This window comes from Rhinolophus sinicus, chromosome 15, assembly GCF_057876585.1.
Source record: "Rhinolophus sinicus isolate RSI-liver-muscle chromosome 15, RSI-T2T, whole genome shotgun sequence".
Taxonomy (NCBI): domain Eukaryota; kingdom Metazoa; phylum Chordata; class Mammalia; order Chiroptera; family Rhinolophidae; genus Rhinolophus; species Rhinolophus sinicus.
In genome coordinates this window covers 10,653,938-10,665,557 of record NC_142515.1, presented here as the reverse complement: position 1 = coordinate 10,665,557, position 11,620 = coordinate 10,653,938, and positions in this window count along the sequence as shown.

Genomic DNA, 11,620 nt, shown 5'->3' with positions numbered 1-11,620 from the left:
CAATATGAGTCTGAAAGAAGTACTAGTCAACCTATATTTCAATTCTTACTGTATTGAGTGCTTAATTGAGCATTTTCAGGTTGCCCTCTGTGTTTGACATAAGATTTTCAGTAGCATTTATTATTTTTAAAAAAACAAAAAAAAACACAGAGATTTAAATGTCAAAGTGTTACAAATAATGTTGGAATCCTCCCCAGTCCCTCCTGACTAAATTGGGACATTAAAACCTTGACATTTAGGAACTAGGAAAAGCTCGGGTTTAATCGGTGGACCCAAAGCCCTTTCTAGTTCTGAATCTGGGACATACGCAGTCACCAAAAACTGCTGCCCTTCTCTGGCCCTCAGTTTCCTCATCTATAAAATGAAGAGGTCAGCACACATTACCTTTATGATGACATGTAGCTCTCACACTCTGACCTGAAACACCTTATAAGCTTACCTTAGTACATAGAGGACATGAATTCCAAAGGGAGCATTGAGATTATGCTGGTAAGGAATTTTATTGCATTTAACATTGCTTGAAAAATGTTGAGCTACCAGCTAGAACTCAGAAGTCTTTGGGTTATGAGAACAGTGTTGTTTTAATGAGAATTTTCTTTTTAATAAGAGAAATTGACTTGCGAACAAATGTATTTTCTCCTTAGGTTGAGTGTTTGAATTAACTAAAAATAACTCATTTTTCTACTTTTTCCCGACATTTTAAAAGAAATTGTCTCATACTGGAAACATCATTAGGGAGTTTGGTAGCTCCATCTCTTTTTCCTACCTCCCAAGAAGAATTTAACTAAATCTTGGGAAGTCACCCAAATGCCAGTCGTTCGCATGCCACCGTCAATATTTTTCCACCTGTACTACTATTTACTTAACATTTTTCTTCAAATTGACTCATTTTTTTTAAATTTAAGTGCTTACAACAACCTCATGCATACCAGTGGTATGCATACCATCCACCAGGATAATAATGCCTTAAAAGTTAGTAATCATAATTAATATTTATAGTTTACCAAATGTGCTCACATATATTAGCTAATTTAAATCCGACAACAACCCTCAGTTTTAAAGGTGAGAAAATGGAGGCTTAAAGAGATTTAAGGACCTGGTATAATTATACAGTTAATTAGCGATTAACTAAAATTCAAGTTCAAATCTTCTAACTCCACATCCCATGTTCTTGCTACACAAACACTAGCGATTCTAAGTCGCATGTTCCGTTTCCCTTCCTAAAAGCATTTTCCATTTTGGCTGCATTCTCTTTCCGTAGGGCTGGGGAAGTGGGGAATGTGCTAATTTGGAAGAAAATATCCAGGGATATATATGTTTATCATATATTATTATACGCTAAAGTATACTTTATACTCTGTGCTAAGTAGCATATATTATGTACTATATATTTTGTATTACATATTTGATTTTTTTAAAGACAAAGTTCTGACATCTTGGCTTGGTTTTTGTTTCTAAATACTCATGAGCGGAAAGACCTGCTTTTAGCTCCTCTAAAAAGGGCTTATTTCCTTGTGAATGCAAGCAAAATTCAGTTCCTTTCCTTTTAGTTAAAGACATCAGATAAGTTGCTGATTGGAGTAAGATATTCTGATTTCCATGTGTTTATTTTTAGCGTTAATCATCTCAGTTGGTGAGAGTGTCTTGGTTGAAAAGGAGTTAAAAATACAGTCAGAGATTTCCTTTCCTCCTTTCTTCCTGTGGATCATGACCTTTGCTTTTTTCAACTTCCTCAATTTAGATTCAGTAAATTGTCATAGAGTGCCACAACACCTGCTTCGGTACTTGAGAAATTGACTTTTCCTGCAAATTACCCTGATCAGTGACCTTGTCTTGGCTACCAAAGGGTCTGGAGAAAGAGGGAGGCTGTACGTGTGGCCGTGCCCCGGCCCACGATTGGTATTTAGCTCTTTGAAGTTCACAGTTATCTACTTAATGTATAGACATATTCAGAAACAATGCCACATTATAATCATCAGCCGGAAAACCCAACTGTCGCCTCTTAGGGAAATAACATTTGATCTTACAATGGATAGGCTGCAGTAGAATTTAAGAGCTTCCAATTATAATTTCCTTAAAGAAGGGGACGTTTGGCAGACTTGCCTTTTTGTTGTGAGTAACTGGCTATCTCAGTCAGGTCTCCATGTGAGTAATCACGTAAGACTGATATAACAGGATAGAAACATTCACTCCACTCTCAGAATTTGTGTCTTTCAAAGGTGCTTCTTTTGGAAGAAAATAGAAGATCCGTGCATCCTGCCACACAGACATTGGATGAGATCAAAGGTCAGCCCTGGAAGCTCAAGAGGTAAAATTATATTTTTATCCTTTAGCTTTGATTTTTGGCGGCTTACTGCATTTAAAAAAAATTAATTGCTCTCTCCAGCCAACAGGTGTTAGCCCTCAAGTGTGGGTCCAACGGCTGGTCGCTGATCAGGCAGCTTAAAGGGCCATAACTCACTGCGACCTTGAGCTCCCTCAAATTGGTCCAGGAGAAAGTTCTAAAAGTACTTCAAGGCCAGATGACATGGGAACCTGTGTCCCTGTCAAATATCAAAGAAAAACAGTTAGACTGTAAAAATGTAAACTTATAAAGCGTGCACTTAATTTTGACAAGCTTTTAGTATCAAGTTGCAGATTTTAGGCAATAAGGCGGCTTAGGCTGAAATCGGCCGTAGGAAGCGGAACCCGAAAGCTCATTTCGAATTATATGGGGAGCCCCTGACTCATTTTTTCCACATCTGTTCAGTTTAATTTAGACAAGGAGTTTGATGCACAACTTACGGAATCAAATTCAATTTTTACCTGTGATTTTTGTAACTCCCAAAAGCCAAAAAAGATTTTTCTTATTTTTCATGAAGTTTCAAACAGGTTCACTTGCATTTTGTAATTGATTTAAAACACTTTTAAAATATTGTTTCGAACACTGTCATGCTGTAAATGAAAACAAGTTTTTTTTTTTTTTCTTTTCCTTAAACAACTGAAAGAGCGGAGCTTAATAAAATATTTGACCTCATACTGAGTCAGCTTACAATGTCTCTAGAAAGCCTGTTTCATCAGGGCCATCTGTGCCATGTACATGGACGGAAGGGAGATTATGAAAGCTATGATATAAAGAACATCGACAACCAATTCCGCGATAAATGGAGACCGGCATTGAAGGATCATTTCAGCTTTGGTCTGTCTCAGGGTGTGTAGATGCATTGTGGGTATGTCAGCTCATTGGGTTACAACAAAGCAATAAAGAGGTTGGAATGGGGAGTATGCCACGGAGTTACCTTTTATCTATTTCACCAATAACTGCCGTCCAGTTATCCATCAGTCGTGGAGGACCAGGCAAGTCCACAGCGGGAGGGGTCCAGGTGAGTTCAGGATTCACTTGTAACCTTTCTAAGTAAACACTTTAGGCTCACACATCTTGCTGGTTATGGGGAAGGAGAGTTACCCTTGTGCATAAAATGGCAAACTGAAAAAATAATTGATAGGACACCAGTGCCACGTATTTGCATTGCTGGTCTTTCAAGTTCTCTTCTGCCCAGAAGTTCGGGGAATCAATGAAAGTCACTATGGGAAGCGCCCAGGCAGGCTCAGGCTAGTCTACGTGCTGGAGAATAAGCTATTTTTAAGGTTCTCCAGGCTTTAAAAAAATCTGACTGGAGGGTTCGTTGTATTTCCTGCTTCCTCTTTCTTCCCAACCCCCACCACTCCAAAAAACATTGGCTCAGGGACCAGGCTGCTGATATCACAATATGTTTTCTCACATTGAAAGGAGGCAAAAACTTCAGCATGTGAACTGTATTCTCCACAACATATGGTGGAGAAAACAGACAGTGGGAAGGGAAGTGATTTGTGACTGTTCATCCCAATGTGCGTTCTATTGTGTTGCCAAAAATGATAGACTTAAATAAATTGCTCTTTTTGGAATTTATACTCGTGCCTTATTCTCATTTTTAAAAAAATGAAAACGAAAATCCTCATGTCCATGTAGAAATTCCCATTTATTTATGTGGTTCCCTGGCCTGCCCCCTCCCTCCTAGCTTCCTCACCCCGGCAGAGCCAAAGGCATTTTGGACGTGGAAACTGCGTGTCCCTTTGCAGTCCAGATGAACAAGAAAAGGAGATGAGGTAAAAGGGGAGGGAAAGCAATTAGTGTGGAATCCTAAACTCCAGGTTCTTCTCAGAAATTTTTATGGCTTTTCGTAGGCAGCTGAGGAGAGACTGGCTTTACTCAGAGAAACTATTAAGCCTGGTGCAAATTAATTTTTGTTGGTCTACATTTTCTGTTTTAATTTTGTCAATTGCCTGCGCCTATTGTTGAGGAAAAATTAGTACCTCAATGCTGCCGAAACATAAATCTCGTCATTAATCTGTTAACATTCAGCTGTGGTAAGAATAATTAGATGAAGAGTTTTTTAAGTATTATTTACAAATATGCTTGCAAAAGAATGATTTAAATGGGCATTTTCTTTAATGGATTTAAAGACAGGCAAATGAAATTAATCAAGAGAGTCTTGCCGTTCTTAATTTTATGGTTTGTGGCTGGGGGGGAGAGCCGCCTGCCACAGCCCTGATACAGAGCAGTACCGTGTGAGCATATTATAGTGCCCTACAAAGAAGGCAAAGCAAATTAGGCCAGGATAAGATTTAGAATGCCTGCAGATCATGGAGACAGGCTGGAAATGATCCAGGGGTCACAGTGGACCAGACATAGAGTCACATGCATAACCCTGCTTATAGATAAAAAAGTGAGGGGGTAGAGAGAGAGATGTAAGATAGAAGGTTGTAAAACTAGGAGTTTGGAATAAAACATCTGAGGTAGGGTAAAACCCTAATGGTGGGCAGTTCTGGTTATACCAAGGAGGACAGATGAAGAAAGGTTTAAGGTACATCAAAGCAGAGCCACAAAATTTACAACAGGATTGAAAACCAACAGACATCAGGGAGAATAGCAGTGGGAATACAGAGATACAGGACATAGGCTGATAGGCCCTTGCAGACCAAGGAATACTCTCTCCTATAGGAGAGCCAGCGCCGACGCAGGTGTCAGAACTTGGGCAGACAGCATGATGGCCACTCATGCCAGTTGAGTCACCTCTTCACCCAGACGTCCAGAGTGGGCCCAGCCTACATTTCCAATCGGCCCTACACAGCTCCCCTGTTATTTTCTATACTCCAGCCAAACTGAACTGGGCCCTGTTCCCCCAAAACCCTATGCTTTCCTGACTGGCTGGAGAGAGCAGCTTCCTACCCATCTCCAAAAGTACACATCCTGAAACTAATATAAAATTGAAGGTCCACTATACTTTTAACAAAAACAGTCACGGGGATGTGTAGTACAGCATGGGGAATATAGTCAATAATGTTCTGATAACTATGTAGTGTTGGGTGGGTCACACACTGGTTGGGTTTATCACTTTGTGAGTTGCGTAAATGTCTGATCATGTTGTTCTGTACGCCTGAAACTAATAAAAATAAATAAACACCAAAAAAAACAAAAACGTACAAATCTTCCTAATGGCTGTCCCTTCCACGAAACGTCTCCTAAGCTCTCCGCCAGCCTTTACGGCTCCTTAGAAATCCCCTCCCACCCTGGAACATTGTGGCTTCCTTTTCTTTTTGGCTACAAGAGCTTGCACAACCAACATTTTCATGGCTAGTTTTCTCTGAGAACTTCCCTTGTGCCAAGTGCTTTACATGCATTATTTAATTTATTCCCCCAACAGCCATTAATCCCATTCTAGAGATGATGAAATTGAGACACCAGGACGTTAAGTAATTTGCCCCAAATCACACTGGTGAAATCAGCCAGGATTCAAACCCTGGTGGTCAGACCCTAGAGCACCAGCTCTTAATCATAGTAACGTTACCTTGTGAGGAATTGCAATGACACATTTGCAGCCTGTGTTCTAACAATGTGTGGAATACCCTATGGCCGCTATCTGGATATCAACCTTACCTTTCGTTTTGTTTGGCAAGCTCTTTCCCCTGTCCCATTGCTAATTTTCTTTCTTGCTTACTGCAGTGGGCTGAATAGTGTCCTCTCAAAATTCATGTCCACCTGGAACCTCAGAGTATGACCTTATTTAGGATTAAGGTCTATGTGGATCTAATTAGTTAAATGAAGATGAGGTCATACTACATTGGCAGGAGGGGCTGAATCCAATGACTGGTATCGTTCTAAGAAAAAGAGAGAACATACACTGAGACACTGGGGAAACTCTATGTGACAACGGAGATGAGAGGGATGCAGATACAATCCAGTGAGTGCCAAGGATTGCCAGCAGCCACCAGAAGCTAGGAAGGGGCATGGAAAGACTCTTCCTAGAGCCTCAGAGGGTGACCAGACCTGCTGACACCTTGATCTCTGACTCGTGGCCTCCATAACCATGAGAGAATAAACGCATGTGGTTTGTTACGGCACCTGGGAAACTAATACACTCACTTTTAACATCGTTATCCTATTGGATCATGATCACGTGCCTTAATCTTTGTTGTTGTTTTATTCAAAGAAATTGGATTAAAAAATTATATAAATAAAATGAAATCTTTGCAAAAGAATTAAAAGAAAAATGGCTAAAGTAATTTGCCATTTCACTCAATTTAGGGAGGTCTGACTTAAGATATGGAGTGTGGGACCTTTGTGAAAATCACTCTAGAGGAGCCTAGTGGGGCACGTGGCAAATAGATGATAATGGCTGTTCTTCAGAGCAGCCGGACATGGGTGCCTCAAGAAGCTAATGTGACTGCTACTGGGGAGAGGCATGACATGTCTGAATCTTAAGAGCAAACAGACCTTGGTTTCAAATAGCCCCAACCTGAAAGTTATAGGCATAGATGCTCCCTGATTCAGGCTGATTTGTCAATCAAAAGACCACCTCCACCCAGCGTGCTTGCGCATATCTCAGCCCGGGTTAGCAATTAGCCTACGTTTGACTCTCAACCTGGGATGTACATAATTCTGCATGTATCGTCCCCCTTTCTGGGTTTCTCTGGGCAGCTGGGCCTTTCTTGCTTACTTCTTCAGCACTTAGCATGATTCTTCCTGCAGCGTGTTCTCTCAGTAAACTTTGTTGAATCAAATTTCTGGGAGTGAGGAAGGAAGCTATTTCTCTCTGTCCTGAGGAATACCTGATGCATTTGAGATGGAAGATACTTAGAATACTGATCACATTCTTCCGACACCCTGGAGGCCAGTGCAAGTCTGGCCAAAGCTCTCAGTGTAAGTACTAACACTTAACCAAGTGCCTTAAAAACTAGCTGTTACCCAACTACTTAGATCAAACCCAGCCATGATTGATTGGAGGATAAATTAGTCAATATGGAAATACTGGCATCAAGAATTACTATTTTCAAAGAAAGTCCACATTCACAACCCCCCCCCTCCCGATTGTAATCAAAGCTCTGTAAAGTAGATTGAGCAGATATGAGTCCATTTGAAAGGAGAAGGAACTGAGAGCTGAGAGCTGAAAAGGTCAAATAAACTTGTGATAGACTTTGGGAATAGAGTCCTCATGGGTCTTTGCTCTGGAAGGGACCTTAGAGACTGTCCATTTAGAGCTCAGACTGGAGAACTGATGCTCAAATCTATCGCCTAATGGACCCAGCCAGGGCTAGGATAGCCATGGATGTGAGCACACATCTCAAGGAACATCAGAAGATGGTACTATGGGGCGGATCTGGCATAAGCAGACAGGTAGCAGACCCCCAAACCCCTCTGGCTTTGACAGCCTCACCTCTAAAGTGAAAGGTTTGTAATATCTGGTCTCAAAGGGCATCCCTAGTTCTGAATGCTGAACCAAACCCAACCAACGTCTTCCTAGTCTTATATAAACTTCACAGTTGAGCTTTTTTTTTTTTTTTTGGTTACTTGAATTCTTTAATTTTTCCCTTCAAGGATAGGCAGCTGTTGCATCAGACACAAATATGAAGAATTTTCTAATTTTGAGTAAAGTGGCACTCAAAATTCTGAGCTATTTATTTTTTGTGAGTAAAAAACAAAAACAAAAATGGCAGTGTCAGTTCTGCATCATAAATTGGATGTAGGAGGATATTTCAGTACAGGGACTCAGAAGATGCTCAGAGGATGTTGAATAATGGCTTTGTTGTTACATTAGGGAATCCCCAGGGTTAACAAAGCCTGAGCTTGGCTGAATTTGGATTTTGAACATTTATTTGACTATATTAATTATAAACAGATCAAGAGGATGCAAATTAATTATTTCCTTGTGGATGTTTGTTGTTTCAACTAAAAGGGAATGTTTCTTTCTAAATAAATGATCTGTCACCACTTTACACAGCTCTCTTCTTTGCAATCCATCTTATACTGCACTGCTGGATTCATCTTCCTAAAGCATTTCCTTCTGTGTATCAGTCTTTTCCCCACTCATCTTTGAGACGTCTCCTTCTTTGCCAAAGAAAGTCCTGGTCTCACCTGTCCAGCCTCTTGGCCCCCGTTTCCCACAATGTGCCTCTATAAACTCTCTCCTTGGCAGAGGTCCTAGAGGTATGTCCATTCATTGTCCCTCAAGAAAAGGTTGAGACCCACCCTCGAGGCTTTCACCCCCTTCTCCTCGTTAGCTGAAATCTCTTCCCTGTTCTACATCTCAGGCCTACTTCCAAGAGCCAGCCCTGCCAAAAATAACACAGCAGTGACATGTCTGTACCATTCACTTAGCACCTCCTCATCTTCTTGTCTCTAGGTCTGGTCTCCTCAGCCAGACTGGAAGCTCCTTGAGAGCAGAGACTGAGTCTTTTTGACCCCAGCAATTGCCTTAGACAGAGGTAACGGGCAACAGACAATTCTTGACAATGAACAGGAGAGCCAGACCCTGGCCTATTTGGGTGACGGTTTCTCCATGTCATAATACCTGGGGTCTGCTTGTGAGCCATTATTGGGTACCTCAATAAACTCAGTGTTACACTCTGCCAGCTTTCAATTCCTTACTGTCAAATACTTCCTTTCTTATCAGGATTTCATAAAAGATAGCTCATATTTTAATGTATTATTTGATTTCATTCTCCTCTTCCATGGATTCTATATTCGAATCTCTAAAATCTGCACACAGCAACCAACCCAAAAGAGAAGTTCCCCATGTTGTATCTCCAAGAGAAAGCCCCAAGACTACTTCTTCTCTGCTCCCTGCCTCTAGCAGAATTCTGTAGGCAGACAGTAGACACTCAGATCCAAGGAATTTTTCCATCATGTGAGATTCTTTTGTGCCCAAGAAAAATTCAGCTACAGTGTACTTTGCCTATAATTTGGGGTCAGAATGGGTACCATCTCATTTCATCATTACATGTTCCTCAAAATGGTTCCCATGTTTCAGCATGCTGCACACGCAAAAGCAGGTGGAGGAAACACTGCAGGGTTTGGCCTCCATTGCACAGAAGGAATCTGAAATTCAAAGAAGATGCCATTTCTCCATCTTGGGTCCAGATGAGGATTCAGAATATAACTCAAGACTTTCAAAAGATGATTCATGAGTTGGAGGAGTTATGGTGTGGAATTTTTGAAGGGGGTGGAGAAGTAGTAAATCCCCATCTTCTCATTGTTTCCAAACAAGTCTTCCCATAGTTGGAACCTGGAAGCATGAGAGCAGGTAAAATACTCTTTTTAGGTGAGAAGGAGGAAAACTTTCTGAAAAGATCAGTCTTCATGATTTTCTATAGAAGAGAATTATTTCTTTCACAGTAGGAAAAATGTAGATACTAATTATTTAGTATAAATCTTTGGTGGATCCTATATTTTGTTTCGATTATTTATAGTGCCATTTCTCTTTCTATAAAACCGGGATAATAATATTTGCCTTATCTCCTTTTCAGGGTTTCCAGCACGATCCAATTGGATAAACAATAAGAAAGCACTTAAGTATAAATATAGATGGCATTGTTTTCATTCAGTGAAGGTTTTGGATATTCTTCATGACTACAAATTTCTTTAAAAGAACCTGTTGAGTACTTATCTCTGGTTTTCAAATATAAGTTTGCTTTATATTTGCTGTATTTATTTTCCTACTCTGCAACTTAAACATTCAAAATTATTAGTTTTAAACAAAAATTTCTATATTCTTTAAAAATAAGGGTAAGTGAGAACTTCAGCTTCTGGGAAGATGAAGTAGACGTACTTTTCCCTCCCGCTCCCTCAAATACAATGAAAAACCCTGGATATTATATATGAAACAAGCAAAGGAAGACTCTGAAAGGTGGGGCAAAGAAGAAAGATGGGCCGGAGACCACAGGACCTGAAGAACAACACAGTGACAAGGTCCCTGCATTTTCTTGTTGCTGCATATATCCCAGACTGAGAGCTGGGGAATCTAGCAACCTATAAATTCAAACAGATGCAGATCAAAAAAAAGCCTGCTCTCTCTAACCAAGAAAAGGGACAGCTTAACAAGAAGAAAGACATTTAGAAAACAACCACTCTGCTGTAGCTAACCATCACAGAAAACACTGTAGCCTCACTTACTCCCACGACAGCAAAGGCTGAGTGGGAACCGACGTCCACCCTCACCAGGGTGTAAGCAGACACCCCCACCCCACCCATCCCCTGCTGGGGTAGTGTTAGAGATGATCAGGGAGCCAGTACTTTCATTCCTTGAGGGTGCGGGTGGTTAGGAGCTCCCCACCCAAAGCCATTATGCCTCTATAGTATCAGTGAAGACCACATGGGAAGCCAGAACTTCAACCCTTACTCCTTCACGCCACTGGAGTGGTGTCACAGGAGACCTACTTATAGATGACATGATTGTTGACACAGAAAATTACAAGAAATTAAAAAAAAAAAAATCTCCTAGAACTAATAAGCCAGTTTAGCAAGGTTATGGGATACAGGATACATATGCAAAAATCAATTCTATTTCTATAAATAGCCATGCTCGTAACATCAAAATTTCAAATCCAGTGCCACTTATTTATTTATTACCATTTCAAAAAATTAAAATACTTAAGTGTAAATATAACACAATATGTACAAGACTCGAATGCTGAAATTATGTAACCCTGATGAGAGGAAATCAAAGAAGATATAAATAAATACAAAAACATACTTTATTCATGAATCAGAAGACTCATAATAGCAAAGATGTCATGTCTAACCAAATTTATGGACAAGTTTAACATAATTCATATCACAATCTCAGCAAGGCTTTTGTAGATGAAGGCAAGATTATTCTAAACTTTATATGGAGAGGCCAAAAGACTACAATAACTAAAACAAGTTTTAAAAGGAAAATATAAGCAAGAAAAATCAGCCTACCTGATTTCAGGATTTACTACCTAGCTACAGTAATCAAGACTGTGGCAGAAGAATAGACTCGCAGATCAATGGAACAAAACAGAGACCCCGGAAACAGACCCACACAAATATACTTAACTGATTTTTTACACTGATTTTCTTCAATTCAATGGATGAAAGACTGTCATCCTTTTCAACAAACTGTGCTGAAGTAACTAGACATGTACACGGGGAGAAAATTAATCTTGACCTAAGTCTCACACTTTAGCCTAAAGTTAACTCAAAATAGATCAGTAACTTACTGTAACTTAATAGATCACTAACTTAAATGTAAAAGGTAATGCTAAAACTTTTAGAAAAGAAATAGAGAAACCTTCAGAATTT